The sequence below is a fragment of the Lotus japonicus genome, chromosome 3 (assembly GCF_012489685.1).
Source record: "Lotus japonicus ecotype B-129 chromosome 3, LjGifu_v1.2".
NCBI lineage: Eukaryota > Viridiplantae > Streptophyta > Magnoliopsida > Fabales > Fabaceae > Lotus > Lotus japonicus.
Genome location: NC_080043.1, coordinates 23170819 through 23178890, shown reverse-complemented (window position 1 = coordinate 23178890; position 8072 = coordinate 23170819). Strand labels below are relative to the sequence as shown.

At 38.4% G+C, this 8072-nt stretch overlaps 1 pseudogene; it reads right to left on the bottom strand.

The window, feature by feature from the left end:
* Window positions 1–318: 318 nt before the first annotated feature.
* LOC130747486 (uncharacterized) lies at window positions 319–5470 on the bottom strand (annotated as a pseudogene).
* Between the last annotated feature and the right edge of the window lie 2602 nt (window positions 5471–8072).

Below are 8072 nucleotides of genomic sequence, written 5' to 3'. Positions count from 1 at the left end.
ATATATTGGAAAGTATCAATCATACACCAAAGCAAATAATATCAAATTATGGATGGGAGAAAAGCATTTCCAGATAGTATATGACCCACGAGTACATTAACCATCACTTCCTGGAGTAAAATGTGCTGTTTACCACTTATCAGTACGACACCACAGATCACTAAGTCCTTGTTTGGAAAACCGCCTAAAATCAATTATGGGGAGAAACTTGTATTCCAATGAATGAGAGTTGATCCAAACATGTCATAAGAAACCCAAGGTATACGCTCAAAACAGATAAATGCTAATATGCAATTCTACATGAGAAAGACTAAAAAGGATTCTCAAACTCCCAAACTGAACTTATAACACTTTTCACTCTCTTCAGAATCATGGCCAAAAAAGAAACAGCAAGTGTTCCATTGATGCACTCAACATAAATACAGTATTCACCGCATGAAACAGCAAAAGAAATATATAAAAAGAAAAAAAATATACCTGGAAACGTCCCGAGATAAACTTGTTAGGATCCAGTGACCCTTTAATAACAAAATTTGCAAAAAACTATTGTATAGAATAAGCACGTATAACTTCCACCACAGGTGCTTGACACATTGGACACTTTCTTTTACTTTGGAGCAAATCACTGGCACATTTTGAACATGTGCACATGTGTCCACATCTGCAGGACAGGTACAATGACATGTAAGCGATTCACATCAGAAACAAACTAGTGACTGATGACTCAAAAGAGATACTGAATAGTACCTATACAACAATGAATCAATATTACTTTCGCAGCATATACAGCAAAGCCCTTTCCTGACACACTCCCATTTAGATTTATCTTCCGATGATGAATCATGGGGGCTTCCTGTGAAGAACTCAACGCGGTCATTTAAGAGTATCCATAAAGTTAATTTTCTTAAGATTAACATCTAAGGTCAGGTAGACAAAGGCTGTGGAAACAGGATATAAAGAGACAAGAATATTGCAGACCTGATGAACCAGTTGAGCGATTGAGGGCTGCAGAGACTTCTTGTCTTATTGAGCGTTGTAACTCAATCTGCATATCCATACAAGTCTCCATCATTCTCTGCATATTATTCATCCTTTGATGTAGCCTAACCATGTCAATCCTCAAGTCATTAATAGTATCCCATTCCTGCCAAAAAAATCAAATCAGAATCTTAATCAAATATAGCAGGGGTTATAAGGTGGAAGAAGTGAGGATATGGAGTCTCTGCAGAAGGAAAAATTCAATCAAAATCCGATGATTTCAAGTTCAATTTAGCTGTTCGGTTTTGAAGGAACATCGAGTTGTCTGATTATGATCAAACGACTCAAATTCCTTGAATATGTGAATTTAGGATTTTCCTGACTACAGTGATTCCAAATCTTAAAAAGGTGGAAGAAGTTAAGATTTGGATTGTCTGCGGTCAGAAAATTTCAATCAAAATCAGACGATTTCGAGTTCAATTTAGCGGTCTGATTTTGAAGGAATATCTGAGTTGTCCGAATTTGATCAAACAACTCGAATTCCTAGTAGCATGAATTTAGGATTTTCCTGACAGCAGAGAATCCAAATCTTAAAAAATGGACACTATTGTCAAGACTGTGGAGTACATCAACTAAAGAAAAGCAGTTATGTCCTGCAAGTGAACGCACAATTCCCAGGCGCTGACTATTCATGTCACTCTGTGACCAGGTATCATGACGTGATTGCCGATCCCACAAAGGCTGAGGAGGAGGTGTTGGTGGCAAGGGCAGATCAAGTGGAGTATTAACAGGAGCCTCTGAACCAACGAGACTATCCCTACTCCGCTGCTCCATGTTTCGTTCTGCCAATGGAGAAGAAGGTGATGTTTCTTGCAGCTCCCATTCGACATGAGCATGACCTTGCCTTTCAACATATGACTGTATCAACTGGTCAAGACTTTCACGAAAACTGCTGCGTAGGAGGTTTGAGACACTTCTCCTGCAAAAGAAACATAACTATTTATTCTAAATTACTTTTCATTCCATTTAAAAAAAAAGAGATTTTCCGAAACTCTCCATTAATATCTGCATACCTACTTAGCAGCTCCCTGAGTTCAACACTGTACACATTGTCATCTTCTGGAAAATAAAATCCGTGAATTCTACCAACGGGAGCTACTTCATTATCAGAAGGTCCACCCAACCAAATTTCCACCGCCTCTTGAAAGTCACCATCTTCTTGCCACACTTCAGAGGCTTCTTGCTCTTGCAAACGAGAATTTTCTCCATCTTCATTTTCCAGGATGTTCTGGGGCCATTCATTTGATGTGCTACTATGATGGTTATCATCCACACTTTCCTGGGTGCTATCTCTCCATTCAACGTTAGTTTGATGCAAGTCACTTTCTTCAATTTCACCAATAACTTCTTGTTGCTCTCTTTCCGTCGCAACAGATTCGATTAAATCTGCATCATCAACAATATTTCCCTCTACAAGATTGTTGTGATTTGATAGATTGCTTTCATCACCAGCTATATCACCCAGCTGAGATTGCTCTGTATGCACCTCAATTAGTTCCAGCATATCGCTATGATCCATAACTGCAATTTGCAAGCTATTCTCGGTAAGGTCATTAACAGTATCTTCAGTTGACATCATACCAACATTTTGTCTAGTCTCATCTCTAAGTTCAAACCTGGTACAGGAAGACGATTCCCACTCTTTTGTTTCTACATGAGTAGTAGTGTTTTGCCCATCTAAATATTCACAGGTGGTTTCTTGTGAACAAATTTGACCACCTGATATCCCAAATCTATCACTTCCCCTGTTATTAGGCTCTGATTGTTCAGAATGTATAGTGGGGACCACTTGTGAAGTGGAAGCTTCAGTTTGCTCAATTGTATTAACATCAACAGCATCGTCAGATGAGGTATCAGATTGGTTGCTGGTTGCTTCACTGCAACCAAAATTGTCCTTTTTAAAAAAGAACCCTTCCCTGTTCAGAAGACAAGTTAACATCACAGGCATAAAGCAGATGCTTAAAACAATTTTAAAGAAGGAAGGAAAAAGGACAATTAGTTTTATGCAGTAAAGCTAAAGCAACAAGGAATAGTTACACTTCAATTAGATTAAGTGGAAATAAGGTAAAGAAGATTATTTCAACACTTTGGACCATTTGATACAAGATTAATTTCAAGATGGTCCTCAAGCAGTGGTTAACTTAAACCATCAATCTGACATTTCCCAACAAAAAGCATCCTATAAAAACATATACTTCATGCAATTGTATCATGACTTTTTTTTTCAATTTAAACAAATAAACCTTGCTTTCAAGAAATGAAAAAACACATGGAAATCATGAAAATCAAATTATCATATTTGCAAAAAACATACCATTAAAATTAAAATTAAAATGAATCAGATACTTCATTTCAATTTACCATCTTATTTAGAAGAGATGTAATTGTGTTTGTAAATGGTAAATTACACTGATATTGTATTACTGTATTACAACATTCTTGTTTTACAGTCTCATTCAGCAAAAATACGCTTATAATAACAAAAGTAATTTCTTTTTGTTGCATCAAGTTAAAGTGGCCACATGTTTGAACAAATACCAGAGATGTGTACCAGTCTGCCCTCAGTATTTTTAGGCTAGAAAGTGTAAAGGATATATAACCAGGAATGAAGTCATTAGATATTCAAAAGAGGGACAAATTAGCAGAATCTCAGAGCAAGTCAGCTATATGGATCTGAGATAGAAGAGAAAGTCAGCAGAAGTTGCTAGACCAATTAAGGGAACGCAAGAAAATGAGGAAAACAAAAAAAATCACCAAATAGAGAAGTTGAAAGTGAAAGAAAGAAATCCAGATAATTTAACATAAAAATAAAACTTAGTTTCTTCTACACTTACTGGAAATATGAACTGCATACCTTAGACCTGAAACAGTCTGTTTCTGTCTCAATAAGCCTAATTCACTTTCTGCAAAGGAAGTGGACCTGTTAGTATCAACCGATCCATCATTTCTCAAGAACCTGCCTCTAAGCAAGGCCTGAAAATATTTTTAACAAACAATCATCAATTGCAAGAGAAAAGCTCAGATTCAAATTAAGTCCTAGATCTTAAATTCTTTGTTTATGGATTCAGTTTTGGGATGAGTTTGTTTCAACTTTGAAATAAAGCGACTTTAAGGGATAGCATTTTTTAGAGCTTTTCTTTTCAGAAGCTATTACTTTTAGCTTGAGACTAAAACAGATTTTTTCAAGGTTTTTTACATATAATTATTATAAAAAATGTAAACTTTATTTTATTAATAAGAGCACAAACAAACAGACCCTCATCATGTTTTCTGTTTCCTTCATCTTTTTCCTAAATTATATGCTCTTCAAATTCTAGTTTTTGCTATTCTATAGTGTAGACTGCATTCTCTTTTCTCCTTTCACAATGCCTACAATGAAATTGTTTCACTTCAAGTTCCCCTACAATTTGAGCATAAAAATAAATAGTGTTCACTCACGGATGCCTTCCAACACTCTAACTCAAGAAAGCAAATATTTTACTCATTAAATAGAAAAAGTGGCCCAACGTCCACGGTCCACACTTTATACACATGGTACAGAAAAAGAAAAGAAATGCAATTCAAAAGATATCAATCATTTAGTGGACAAACCTGAATGCGATTGCGATGGGGGAAATGAGATACAGCTCGATGGTCTAACAACTCCCGAACTTCTCTTTGCCTTTCCATCTCAGCCTTTTTAAGCATATCAAGCAGAACCTGTCGACCACGTAATCTACGAATTCCTCTCCGTGATTGCTCAGTTTGACCTTCGTTCTGATTGAGAACAAATCCATCACGAACATGAACTTGGGTAGCAGATTCAGCAAATTGTTCTTCCCCATTTTCCCCCAAAGAAGCACCTTGCTGTTGGCTACTCATTTGTGCCAGTTCCCTTATGCTACTCACTCTTTCCTGCTCAGTTTCCCCAAGCCATTCTCCCCTTGAACAATTATTTCCACGAGAAATATTTTATGCATGATCCCAGAACCACTACTCATCCATTCCCTGAAAACTTGCCCTCACTCTTTCCCTTTCAACTTCACCAATATCAGAGGAGTTTTCACTGCTAGAATTGTTCAAATCCTCTAGTTCATCATGAGACTCACCCTGACTTTGTGACTGTGACCATGTTTAATATTCATTCTCACCCAAAACTGCATCTTCTGTGATATGCCCTTCTATCAGAGCGCTCTCTGGCATATTTTCCTGTGAGAGGTCCGCAAATGCAACCAACCCATCACTCCGTTGTTGAACTTAAACCTCACCAGGTCTTCCTTGAACTTGTCTCACCACCTGCTCATCCTCAATCTCGTGCCACATTTGCAATAGGGAAGATGATATCGGGTGCCTCCCCGCCCTCCATCCCCTTGCCTCCCTGATGACTGAGAATGGGAATCCATCAGGAAAGTAGATTCTAGCACAGCCGCATTTGCAGTCCAGCAACAGTCATTTCTAATTTAGTGCATGTCTAGAAATCTTTCTACAATTAATTCTAAAGCCAAAATCATTTCTATGGAGAAGCTTATGTGAGTAGCATCTAGGTTTCAAAATGACTATGAGGAACCAGAAGCTCAATCAAACATGCAATTAGTTTTCTAAATTGTACAAGTCATCGAAATTAATATGATTCAAATGCACCCAAATTTGCACAACATGCGGGCAATCAAGGAGAAGTCAGAGACAGACAATTTAAAGATTAGCCCTATAACAAAATGCAAACTTGGAATTTTCAAAATTCGCAATTGAAAGATATTACTACCAGCTATATATTAGCATGCTTGATTGATAGTAGTAATAATAATGATAATAATTCTATTCAGTTTCTATTCATGATGAAAAAAGTGAACATAAGCTTTTAATAATAAATTAGCAAAGTGAGTATTAAAATTTGGGAGGCCTAAACTCAGCTCAAAAGCTAGCTACAGAGTTGAGGATTATCTTCTCATACATAATTCTATCTTGGTCATCTCTCTAGTCAATATGGGCCTTCTCAACACACACCCTCACGCTCAGAGTTGGACATCTGGAGCGTGAAACTTGCATGAATGAACATTTGCGGGTAGCTCACACACAGGTGGTCTCCACTAAACGACTAAAGTATAGGCTCTGGTATCATGTTGAGAAACCAATTATCTCAAAAACTTAATCTATCGGTAAATGCCACATGAATTGTTTTATATTATATTTCTAACACGCCTCAAGATGTCATTGGGCTTGAAGCGTGGACAATGCGCGAGTCCATCTATCATGTGCTGAAATTCAACTTCTTTTTTCTTATAAGAATTCGGGACGGCAAGGATTAAAACTCTAGACCACTTAAGGACGCAAAAGCATAAATTCTCAAAGATTGAGATTTACAAAGTTTCAGGATATGCAAAACGGCGCTCATCAAATCGACATTACAGATCATTCAATTTTCCGAAAGTAAAAAACAAAGAAAATGAAATGAACAATGAAATCGGAGTGTGAACATCAAACTCACATGAATCAACTAAAACTTTTAAAAAACACAGCATTTAAAGCATCCGATGCGAGTTTAAGATGAAAAGGAACGTACCAGTGAAGTTCTTGTGTTGATTTCGAAGTAGAACCCTATCTCAGCGTGAAAATCTCAGAGGGAAAAATGGAAGACAAAATTGAAAGGAAAGAGAAGGAGAAAAATTCAGAAAGAGAGAAAGAAAGAAAGAACAAACGAGGACACGTCAGCGTGTGTGTGACTTTTCCTTGGAAACCGCCGTGACTAAGCTTGCACTAATGTCTGAATTTTTTATTTGTTGTTTTCTTTCAAAGCAGACATCATTTTGGTACACGTGGCCGTTTCTGATGTGTTCCGGGTAATTGACGGTAAGTTCCAAATCTTAAATCAGACGTCAAGTTTGACAGTAGCTAAATCAACGAACCCCAAAACGACGCCGTTTTTTAATTATTAAATATTTAATTATACTGCAGCTTAGTTAAAAGCTGAAGATGAAAAACACAATTACTGTACTTGAAACTTTAGGGCTCGTTTGATACGTTTTATAGTATAAGATCTGATAGTATAAGACATTATTGTATTAGACCTGATAGGATAAGGTCTGATAAAATTTTATTACTATACATCATTTGGTCATGCACTGTATAATTTGGTAGCGACACTGGTAGTGTGGTAGTGGTGGTATTGGAAGGTGATAATGATGGCGGTGGTGGTGGCGGTGGTGGTGGCGGTGGTGGTAGTGGCGGTAGTGGTGATGGCGGCAATGGTGGAGGGTTGTGGTGACAGTGGTGGTGGAGGGTGGTGTTGGTGGCGGCGGTGGCGGAGGGTGGGGGCTGCGGCGAAAGTGATGGTATGAAGGTATCAACGATGGTGGCAATGGTGGAGCATGGTGGTGGCGGCGAAGACAGTGATGGTGGTGGTGGCGACAACAGTGGCGGTAGTGGTGGCAGTGATGGTGGAGGGTGGTGGTGGTGGTGGCGGCAGTGGTGGTGGTGGCGGAGACACTAGCGGCGACGGTGGTGGCGGTAGTGGTGGAGGGTGGTTATGGTGGTGGCGACAGTGGTGGTGGTGGCGGCGACGGTGGTAGCGGTAGTGGTGGAGGGTGGTGGTGGGGATGGCAGCAACGGTGGTGGCGGTGGTGGTGGTGGCGGCAGTTGTGACAACGGTGGTGGCGGGGGTGGTGGAGGGTGATTGTGGTGGCGGTTGATTAAATATATTCAAGTAGCTTATACATTGTACTCTTATCATGTCTTATCCATCATCTATAGGGTGGATTAAATAATTCATCATTTTGATGGATAATAGAAGATTGATGCATAAGCTTATACAACACAATGTGACCACCAAACAATGGATAAGTCCATAATGTATTGTATAAACTTATACTATCATGTCTAATACGACATGTCAAACGAGCCCTACTACATTACTATTAAGGCCTAATAGCTTTTTTTTATCTCTAACGTTTCACGATTTGATAGTTCTGATTTTTTATGGAATTTATTAGCATACAATGTCTCTCACATTTACTAACTGTTGCAGTTTTCCGTCAACTTTCATCCAATATTTAACGGAT